This window comes from Aptenodytes forsteri, unplaced genomic scaffold, assembly GCF_000699145.1.
Source record: "Aptenodytes forsteri isolate BGI_AS27 unplaced genomic scaffold, ASM69914v1 Scaffold371, whole genome shotgun sequence".
Taxonomy (NCBI): domain Eukaryota; kingdom Metazoa; phylum Chordata; class Aves; order Sphenisciformes; family Spheniscidae; genus Aptenodytes; species Aptenodytes forsteri.
In genome coordinates, this window is record NW_008795322.1 from 1029748 (window position 1) to 1041130 (window position 11383).

The following is an 11383-nucleotide window of genomic DNA, read 5'->3' on the forward strand; positions in this document are numbered from 1 at the left end:
AAATATAAGACCCCCCCCCCCCCCCCCCCTTTTCTTTTACAATTCTATTCCCTATGTGGAAGTCGCTTATGAATCGTGCTCGGCACAACCGCACGGGAAGAAGCGGCTTGTGTTTTGGATCGAGGATTTGCTGTTGCAAAGCGGTCTAACTTCCATGCAGTGGGGCAGCCTTCATTACTCTAAACGCCTTGACGATGCGCTGAGGAGCCCGTGTAGACTGACGTCTTGTGCAGAGAAGGCGCTGAAGGTAAGAAGGGGGCTTGGGGAAAAGAGGGGGGTTTATATCCTTTTATGTGACATCTTTTCTCCAGCATCCCCCTTTCAGCAGAGCATCAGCAGTTCATCCAGAACAGTATTAATAGGCTGGAACTGATCAAGTAAAATGAAAGTCTGCTCCTGTGAAAAGTACACGGAGCTCACAAGTGACTGCAAACGATGTATTTATTTCTAGGCTGGTAACACAGCACGTTTATGATCTGTGCTCGCAGCGCGGACAGTGAGCTAACTCACACAGCTCAGGAATGGGGAGATCGACGGTCTCGGGCTCTGATGGGCAGTTTGCATTGGCTGTTGCATTTTGTTGAACGTGTGGCCCCCGCTACCTCCCTGGAGCATCCCGTCACCCTGCTTGATCTGGTGTTTTTTGCAGACATAGCGCCTAGTGTTAATGAGAGAGGGAGAGGGATGGGAAAAAAAATATGTGGAACGTTTTATTGATGTGATCATAATCCTGTAATGGAGATTGCATTAAATGAGGATTGCATCAAAATGCCTAGCTGCTGTGGAGAGACGAGAAAGCAAAAACCATGCTGGATTGTAAATGAAGTTCTTTGATTGAAGGATTTTCTTGAACCGTGAAGGGATGTCTGTAAGCTTAAAGTTGCTGTATACGTGGAGTACTGGGATGGGATAAAAACCAGACCAAGCTGAAATATATTTTCATTTACTCAAGCTCTGGATGCAGATAGAATTGGTTAGAGGCATTGCAGTGGTGTCCAATGAATTCTTGGTTTCAGCTATGGAGAGCACAGAAAGGCAAGGAGAGAATGTTACCGTTTGGGGAAGAGAAGGATGGTTCATTTGTGACTTTTGCCATAATGGCACAAAGCTTACAGCCTGCCGGCTACAGGCAGAGACCTTGTAGGCGATCTGGAAAGCAGAGGATTTATCTCATTTTCCTTTTGCAGCCTTGGCGTAGTTGCCTGTAAGAAGTAGCTGTGAGGTGTATGTCAAGAGGCAAACGGGGACTTATTTGCCCCTCTCGGACACTGAAAGCAACTGTAAGCTTGAGAGGTGGAGCTGACTCCTCTGATCCCGACTTTCTGAGCTTGAGTTGATAATACATTCTGAGTAATTGTTGCTGCTTATCTCGATTGGCAAAGGAGGGGAGAAGATGTTCAAGTTTATTGAACCCGAGCAGAGCTGAGGACAGTAGATATTATCAACTCGCCCTTGTGTTCTTCTTGTGCAAAATTTTATTCTGGCATAGAGAACTGAGCCACAAAGAGCACCTTCTTCAAGCCTTACTGAAAGGAGACCTAAGGAGAACAAAAAGGTTAAGCAAAGATAAATTTCAACTTTTTGGTTGTCAGCAGTGGAAGTAGCATTGATCTGCCAGATTACACAGGTCAAAAGAGGTAAGATAGAAAAAAGTTATTTATTTATTTGCTAACATTTCCAGACACACAAACAAAGTTGGCGCACAAATAAACATCACAGAGTGGGAAAGAACCATTTCTTAGTTATAACTTACGTAAGCAGCAGAGAGATTCCTGTAAGAATCCTCAGGAGTATTTATGTATAACTGCAAAAGAGCCGGTTAAATACAAAATTATATAGAATAAAACAAAAGGAAATATCCGATGTTCTCAGAAGTAATTTGTTTTCCCATTTGAGTTGTGTACAAAATCTGAGGCAATAGCTCCACAGCTCAGTCTCTCTCCTGCTGTATATTTGGCATAAAGTTGAGATGGAAACACTTATTTTAAATAAAATGAAGAAAAGCAGCGTAAGCGTATTGAATTCCTCTTAAGCATTTTATTTTGGCAAAAGACGACTTCTAGTGAATTGTAAGAGATGGGTTTAGAATATTCATGGCTAAACTCCAGGGAGCTTAGTGTTAGCTCAGTAGGCAGAAGGTTCTTCCTCTAAAGAGAGATCTGGAAAAGATGTGTTTAAATTTCAAGCCATATTCAGTTGAGACTGTTGGTTTCCACATTTTAAAATCATTTGTTATGCTGCTTAGGGGAATGATGCTTAATCTGGAAAATAAAGCAAGTATTCCTAGCTCACTTTTTTATAGAAAGAGCAAGCAGTCTGCTCTAATTGTACCTCTGTATGTACAAATGTTCCAGATTTGACTCTATTTTTTATCAAATAACAGCTGAGGAAAAATTTGTCTTTCAAAACCATGGTTATCCATGCAGATCTTGGTCTGTATTTTTGCTACAGAAGAACTCTGCTTCATGGCTGCATTGTTCATCCTTGCAGCATTTCTTTAAATGTGAGCCTCACTATAGTTAAAGGATAATTTATATTCAGCGTAGTACTGTCTGCTCAGTGGAATTGGCTTTATACATCACAGCCTCTGCAAAAAAGGAGATCAAAGATCTGAACCTGTGGTCCTGTATTGCATTTGTATTCTACATGGACTTGAGTAATCTTATACTGGAGCCATTGACGCTCCCATAGTTAAGAATATGTCAGTCCTTCCATTAAAACCCCCATTTGCTTAGTAATTTAACAGCTAGTTTTAAAGACGGGCTCTAAGCTTAAGTTAAACACATTCATATAGTAAAAAAAAAAGATATCCTAAGCAATGAAGTGTAGTAACAATTGGCATTTGCCAATAGAGCACCGTTAAGTTGAATTTATAGAAAGCTTAGTAGAAAATAATGCCTGCCTGAAAAATTTAGAGATGAAAAGGAAAAAAAAATCCTTTCAGATTTGGAAAACCCCTTGTGGATCCAGGTGAGCGTTTATACCTGGATTGTAAAGGGGCCTGTGGTTGTTAAGCAGGCAGCTGGGCTTTTCTTAAAGGAGAACAGCCCTGGCTCAGAACAGGAATTAGTCAGATCTCAGTTTAATGGTTCAGGTTTAGATTGCATTAGAACTAAGGCCTTTGGCATTATTCCAGTTAGTTCTTCTGAGGGTTAAGTTACAAGAACAACAAGACCAAACCCCAAACCTCGTATCTTAAGCAGTGAAGTTATCCTTTCTATAAGCTAAAAAGAACTACGCATTTCTGAAGAATGTTGATTGTCTGACACAGGTGTTAGAAGCATTTGGGGGATGCTGCTACTAAAGCACACTGGCCGGGTAGTCCACCTGAGAGCAGCCCTTGTGGTAATCCCGCTCCCATCACGGGGACGGCCGTGGGACTAATGGCCAGTTTACACTTGAACAGAACCCTTCCTTCTACAGCATCCCCCAGCCTCTTACAATTGCCTATCTCCGTCAGAGAGCCATCTTCTAACAGTGAAGTAGTTGCTTCATCTGTGCAGACGAAGTATGTGAACGCTTGTAATAACTTTGTGCGTATTTCAGGTTAGAAGTTAAAAGGCTAGAATTAAAAATGCATGTGGATTCAACGTTACAGTTGCATGTGCTATATAGTACCCACGTGCAAGTAGTAGGTTCAAGATACAGCTTGCTGTATTCCAGGTGTTTTGGATTGGATGAAATAAATGAGTATTGTTTGGATGAAAGCTTTGTCATTTAAATAAAAATTCGTAAGGGAGATTAACAGCCTTCTGTCCCAATTACCTCCTTCTGCAATGAGATCACTGAGAGGAAATTTGCAACAGTTGTCTGTCTTTAGTGCGGTGAAGTAGTGGTGACCGTGTTTTTCTTGGGTCTTCTGAAAATTGGTGCTCCCTGCAAATATACAGGCAAGTAATAGGAAGCAGGAAATTTAGGGTGGAAATGGGAATTTGATTATCCCTTACGATCTGTGGGGAGATTCCATTCTCATTATCCAACGGTAAAGTGAGGAAAATAGGTTTAAAGCAGTCTTTTTCAATTACGGTCTCTGAATTAGTAGAGTGACTTGCCAGGAAGCATAAAAGCTTCTACAGCTTTTGCACATTTAAAAGCTCCACTGAAAGAGGAGTTTAAACGGTCCTCAAATTTGTCTTTAAGGTGTTACGTTGTGACTGAGAGTGGGATTAGTGGAAAATACATTTTGAGTGATAATAATAGTATTTAGCACCTCTGGCACAAGTGAACGAAAGATAGATGTATTTTTTAATTTTCAAAAAACTTTTTAGAAAAAAATTCCTGTTTCCAAATAAGGAAAATGAATAATGTTTTCACAATCACGCAGTAAGATTTCATATTTGAATGAAAAAACCCCCAGCAAACCCACCTCAGTTGCACAGGAGGTGTCATGAAGGTCCAGGGAAAGTTAATATAAAAATTAGAATACAGGTAAAAAAGACTGTGGAGTTTAGTCTGTAGATACATGCAAATCACGGTAGTTTTGACTGTAAATAAGAAACTGTAAAGGGTTTTCTGTAACTGTGTCATAATTAAGCATTCTTTTTATTTGAAGTCTTTTGTCATTGCCTTTAATAAATGCCCTGTTGAAAGTTACTTTGTTTCAGATGCGCTTAGAAAATAAATGTTTTCCCATAGATGACATAAGATTTGGCCTTCTTGATCCAACATGGCCTGAGCCTGTGAAAAAATTCCTATCGGAACAGGGCCTTCAATAATTGCTTCTTGCACGACACGACGTACATACGTTAACTTCCGCCACTTGTGTAGGAGTTCGGCGTGTTAATGTGGTACAGAAGGCCTTGCTGTAGAGGAGTTTTGCTTGCGAGGACGGCAGAACTTACCCCGTTTAACAGCAAGTGCTTTACTAACTTTTCAGGAAAGTTCTTTTTTAAATGGCTGTTGTTTTCCTTCATTTAAGTTGCGATAGACTCCGCAAGGATTATGTAATTTCAAGGGAACCTACATAACCAGATCAGCAGAGCGCCAAGTATGTTCTCAGAGAGACAGATGAACGCTGAAGTTGTTGGAGACTTCCAAATTCAATAGTGACATCATAAACAGAGGTGGCCCACTGTATTTAAAACCCATCGCTGTGGGGTTTAATATGGCAGTTCACTGTGCTAAGAAACTTTGCCTGCTTCATTTTCCCACCAGGGGAACATCTTGCGTCGTGTACTGCTTTGGTTCAATATGGTTGTTTTGGGGATGACTTTTTCCTCCAAGATGGTCTAGAAATAAGACATCACTGATGATGTAGACTTTTTGTATATCAGCATTTATCTGTTACACCCTTAAGGACATAGCTTTATTATTTTTGTAAGAATTTAATTAGTAATTACGTGCGCTTTATGCTGTCTACCAAAGTAGCAGGAAATACATGCTACAGGGAAAAAAAATCCCAAGTAAGAGTTCGGAATGCTTTAGGCACAGCATATTTCATTTAACCAGCTACTTACACCATCACTGTTACTGCTCCGTGCTATCTTGTCAAATAAATAAATGTATATGTATGGAAATCTATGATCTCCTGGATCTACGATCGCATATGTGGGCACGGTAAAGCCACATACAGTCTTGTTTCCAGCTGTAGTCCCTGGCACATAAGATGCATACGTGCCCACCACAAGAAAAGTGAAAAATATTTGGGGGATGACAGAACAGCAGGTTCCACTAAAATGTAGCGTAGGGAACAGCTATAAAAAAGTCAACTGCCTGCCTTTAGCCTGTAACTAAGGAAAGTTTCCTGACTTTGAGGAGGACCTGAGCTTTATCTCTGCTAATGCAAGTCATAGTTTAAACCCATGTTTAGTCATTTATGCAGGTTTTGTGATTGCTTTTGTAATTACAAAAATACGTATCTTCCTGTCTTTTGACAAACAAGTATGAAACTTTGTGTCCTGCCAGGCACACCGTTACCTGGACCATTGGGTTCACTTAGTGGTTTTCTTCCTGAAATGGAGCGTAGCTTCCATGGGAAGCATTTTGCCAAGGTGCAGGTTGGATTCACAAGTTGGAAAGAGATTTTCATCATGTTTATGATGAAAGACCTACACTTGACTTGTCAATGTTAAACAGCCGAAGAGTGCGCCATCGCATTCCCTGAAGAAAAGTGCAGATGAACTCTGGTGTTTTGAAACTTCATTAAATGGTGACTTAATAGGAACTGTAATGCGCATATATAACTCTGGACTCAAATAATGTGGGACCTCCCTGTAGTAGTGTGTTCAGATTATAGCTGCTGCCAGTAATTTATAAATACATGCAAGATATAAGGCATGAAATTAAAGCTATCATTAAAAGGAATAATGGCTTTACTTTATAAGTCATTTAATTGACCCTTGGAAAACGTACGGGACAACGTGTGGTAAATTAAGATCTAGAATACAAGGCACCACAGCAATAATTTGGGGGATGAAAGTTGGGAATGAAATGCATGAAGTTCATTTTCCGTTCATCCCCCTGCCTTGTCTGCATGTGAGACTTCACCAGAATGATGGATTCCAGCTAAGGGTTTCATAACAGTTTCCTGCAGTCGGGACTCTACTACAGGAGGTCAGTTAAGTGCTTGTCAGACAAGTGTACGTTTGTGTCTAATTATCAGAGAATTCTTTTTAAAATTCACATTCAAGAGATCTGGAATTTTATGACTTATTAAAGAAAACTGGATATAAAGTACATCAAGGGTTTTGTTGTCCTAGTTTGTAGTAGTTTTCTCAGATCATTGAGAATGGCCTTTGCCTCTGGCCAAAGAGCAGCTGAAGTAGCAGGTATTCCTACTTTATCCTGTATGATTCCACCATAAACTTCAGGAAAAAAATCACGTATGTGTACACGTGTAATTGTTTATGGCATTAGTTAAATCTGGGGAATGAAAGTTATCTAAGGGACCTTAGATATGGGAAAATAAGTGTATTTTAATTGTACCTAATCAATCTTGAATAATGATGACTACAAAATGGAACTTTTGTAACATTTTTGGTATTCACACCAAAATCCCACATCCTCCCCCACCCTCTCGTTTTTCATGTATAAGCTCTTTAAAAAGACAATACATCTAGGAGAACACCGTAAACCACACTTTCTTAACAAAATATTTCTTTGGAATACCTCCTCAAAAGGCTGCAGAATTGTGGGCCATCAGTTACATTTATTTATTTATTTTCTGACAATACGTTCAGTCAAATATCAGTTAGTTGATATCTTTTAGAGTTTAGCTTTATCTACCTATACAAAGAAAACTATTTTCAAGAACTGCTTTGAAAGTGCCCTAAAGCATAATACAAAGTGCGTTTGAGATGAGGTCACAGAACATTAACTCAAGGTGTTTCAAGCTACGAAGGGGGGGGAAAAAAGACATTTGGCACGTCGGGGAAAAAAAAGTTGACCACTTTAAAAAAAGTGAATGTGAGTCAGAAAGCAAAGACATTAATAGTCTGTGTCAAAGAAGTGTATCACTAGCGCGTGTGGCCAGAAACTGTTGTTTTCTTAACTGAGGAATAAGGTTAGGTAGGATGTGTCGAATGTTGATAGCCTTGTGATGAGAAATGAACCAGTGCTATCTTCTGGCTGTAGTACTGTGTCAGGATTGAGCCATGAGATCACCGAACTATCTGAAGCGTGTGTGCTGAAGGAAGAGATACTCTTGGTGACTAAATACCAATGACTCTCCAAAGAGTTTGGGTGTTGTCCGTGTCACTTTTGAATGTTTTAATGAAGGCGCTTAAAAAATCCTGCTTTCTTCTCCTGTCCCTGAAAACAAAGAAAATTGAATTTACATGATGCCCACTCCTTCTCACTTTTTAAATTCGACCGAATTGTTTATTAGAGCATAGCGTATAGAGTGGAAGGATATTTTCTAATAGAAATAGAAGTGTCATCTTAACATGTAGGTGAAAGCTTGTTAATAACCCCTGCCTCCTTTTTACAACAGTGAGGAAACAAGTAGAAAATAATAAAGAATTCATGTTCCTCTTCAATGATACAGAAATTCAATTTCTTTAGGTTCTTTGAAAAAAAAGTGTCTTTGAATTAACTTTGTTAATTGAAGGCGAAAAGCAGTAAACTTATAATTTTTATCATGCAACTGAGGCAGGACTAATATTTTCAAAAGGACTTCCATAGCTTGGGTGTCCAAGTCCCATTTTCAAAGTGAGTCGGACTCTGAAAGAGCCTAAAGCTTGTCTGCTTTCAGAAATCTTTTAAGTGTTTTTGAAAACAGTACCATTTTTGTTAAAGACTGGCTATAGTAACAGTTTGTACCTCATCCACGTTTTCTTACATTTCTTTGAATAATAGGGACAATAAAACCAGTCACATCCGATATTCAAAATATGGAGGAACTCCAGGATGATTATCAAAAACCTAAAAGCAAACTATGAACTTAAGCTAAAAACTTGCAGTCTTTACCAGAGTTGCACAAAAGAAACTTTTTGAGGAATGACTATGTCCTTTCTATCAATTTTATTTCATTCAAGCAGATTTTAAATACTTCAACAGAGAGGAGGAGCCGAAAAATTAGAAAAGCTGTCAGAGAAAGGAATCTATTATAGTAAGGCTGTACAGTACCATGATGTGGGTTGAGTTTGGGGCCTATTACTTCTTATTTAACATTCTGTGTTTTGTGGCTCATCAAACAGATACGATTAAGCATCAACCATAACTAACTGTTCCCGAGTTGAACCTTCAGCACTGGAAAAAGACCTGGTTATACTTTAAGACAAGCACACTAAGCGTGAATTCCAGTCAGAAAAAGAGATCCTTTTTACTTTCTGTTCATTGAAACTTTAAAACCCAGTCAGACAAACTGAGACAAGAAACAGGAGTTAAAACACTGGAGGAAGAGTTTAGTAAAAAGGAAAAGAACTGACTGAAATTTGCCTGAATTTGTGATAAAAATTGTTTATTTTTATTCATTATAGAATGGTGGACTAAACCTGAAATCCATTGTACTATCCATTAAGTTGGAGAAAAAGGTAAATATGCTGGTAAATTTGTTGTGGTAGGACAGTCTTTTTCGTGATTGTATTGCATTACACAGCTCAAATTCAGTAAGAAGTTTCTAACAGTGTGAATGGAATTTGGCTCCAATTCTGTGTTTGAGTAGTGCTCTTTGGAATCACGGTGTAGGCTATTTTTAAATTACCAAAAAATCTTAATTGACAAAATATTATTGCTATTTGGGACTGCTTAGCTTTATATACTGAGTCACACAATTTGTTCAGTAGCTGCTTTCTTTCGATATTTTTTTATCTTGCTACCTTAAAGCAGGTTTCAGGTTTTGGTCATTGTTTAACATCAATGGGAAAATATAAAAACCCAGAATATTTTCCTGTTAAGTTTGATGAAAGCTTAATCTGGCTTCATATAAGTGCCATTTGTTATGAGTCCCCTTAATGTCAACGTTTGTATTTTTGTTGTACTGCACTTATCAAAAATGAGTATTTAAAAAATAATGTCTGAATCAAAAACAGTGCAACATCAGTCTGCAAAAAATGTGTACGGTCTCAGTTCCTTCTATGTAATTCGTTTTGACAGGTACGGTACTTTTAGTTTTTATTGTGTTATAAACGCTAAAAAAGCTTGAAAGAAATCATTGGAAAAAGGTTTAAAGTAAGTGATTTAGATGAGGCTGACAGGTGATGTAGTATGGCTATTGCAAGATTAACTAAATTCTGAAAATTCAGTGACTTCAGAGTATCGGATCTATGTCTTGATTTAGTCATTGCTGAAGCAAAAGTCATCACTTTTGCTGATCTGCTGAACTGCAAGACAGCGGTTGATGAAGATATTAATCAACCAGCAGAAACTACTTTCTGAAAAATTTGGGATGCTTCAGTAATTAAAGTGATGACTTGGTCAGGGCATCTCTTTAACTGCTGTATATGTGGTTATATGTATATATAATAAATACGTAATGCTGTGACATTACAAATATCTCTGATGGGGAAGACAGATAAAGTGTAGGGAACCTCTAAGGGACAGTGAAGTTGAAATGATGAAATTTCCAAATACTCTTGGAAACAGCTTCAGTAAGTTACTATGGTAGTAAACACCTGTTGATGAGCCTCACAAAAGTTAGATACGCTTAGATATTTCTTAGTCTGATCACTGAGGGAATTACCATTTTTAATAGACTATTTTGTGATCCATAAGAACAGATTAAGGATGCCATCCATCATTTTGTGAGCCACAGTTATGTCAGACTTTCCTCCTTTCCTTTGCTTTTAATACATACAGCTTTGACTGATGTAGTTCTTAAAACCTCAGCCGTAACTGTTTTGGAGGGAGAAACATGTCAAATCCTTTGTGGGTTGGCAACAGGTAATTTCTTTCTGAGATTTTGGAGATCCTACTCAGCGTTATGAAGGACCCTATAAATGGGAGCCCTAGTCGTAGTTACATATTTCTGTCAATACGAAGAGTTGCCTGATGTCCTTGACATCAGTGTGATTTCAGGCTGGGTTATGCATGCTAATTTGCACTAGATCCTTTGCCATTTTCTGTTTTCCTGAACCTAAACTGTGTATTCATCTGAGTTTCCTAGTGATAAAAAGTGTGATTATTTGAAGCTGCTAGCACATAAGATAATCTTGGTAGTAAACCAAAAGAAATACTTGAAGCGGTTTCTCCTTTTTGCATACTACAAAAACGTTCATTGAATATTCAGAAAAATCCTTGGAAATTTTCAAAGCTTGACCTAAGGCCCTAGGCAACCTAATGTAACTTAGAAGCTTTAAGCAGATTTGGCTAGGCAGCATCTCCAGAGGTGTCTTCCAGTCTGAACTTCTCTGTGGTTCAATGAAAAAGACATTGACTCCTCTGTATAGGTCATACCTTTTCACTTTGTCTTGATTGTGATTTTTCGCTCCAGTTCAGGAGCTTGCTATGTCCTTGCTGTTCTGGTTGTTCCAGGAGTAGTGAAGAAGTGAGGAACAGGACAGAAAGAGGAACCTGCTAGTGAGCAGAAGAGAGCTGTTATTTTTCTTCTTGGATTTGGATCTCAGCGTTGTGTGCTATTCCTGTCCCAGTGTGTGCTATTTGGTGTAATTTTTGGAGGCCTCCTTGAACTGAGGTTATATAGACAGGCTGCCACTTCAACAAGTCGTCTATTCACTGTCTTTCTACAGTGCTGTTCTGAATACAGTTTAAAGTACTGCTTTTGATCTATCAAACACTTTTCAGTTTCCTTTCTCTTTCTGAGGAAGACCTGCTGTACGTTTTTGTTCTTCTTGTCCTGGTTTCAGCTGGGATAGAGTTAATTTCCTTCCTAGCAGCTGGTACAGTGCTGTGTTTTGGATCTAGGATGAGAATAATGTTGATAACACACCGATGTTTTAGTTGTTGCTCAGCAGTGCTTACACTGGTCAAGGACTTCTCAGCTTCC

At 38.7% G+C, this 11383-nt stretch overlaps 1 protein-coding gene across 1 annotated transcript in view; it reads left to right on the forward strand.

The window, feature by feature from the left end:
• The first annotated feature begins 23 nt into the window (after positions 1-23).
• LOC103899476 (protocadherin-11 X-linked) overlaps positions 24-11383 on the forward strand; it is a 532785-nt gene continuing 521425 nt past the window's right edge. The window contains exon 1 of the mRNA XM_019472250.1: positions 24-247. The gene's annotated coding sequence lies outside the window, so the exon portion shown is untranslated. The remainder of the gene's footprint in view (positions 248-11383) is intronic.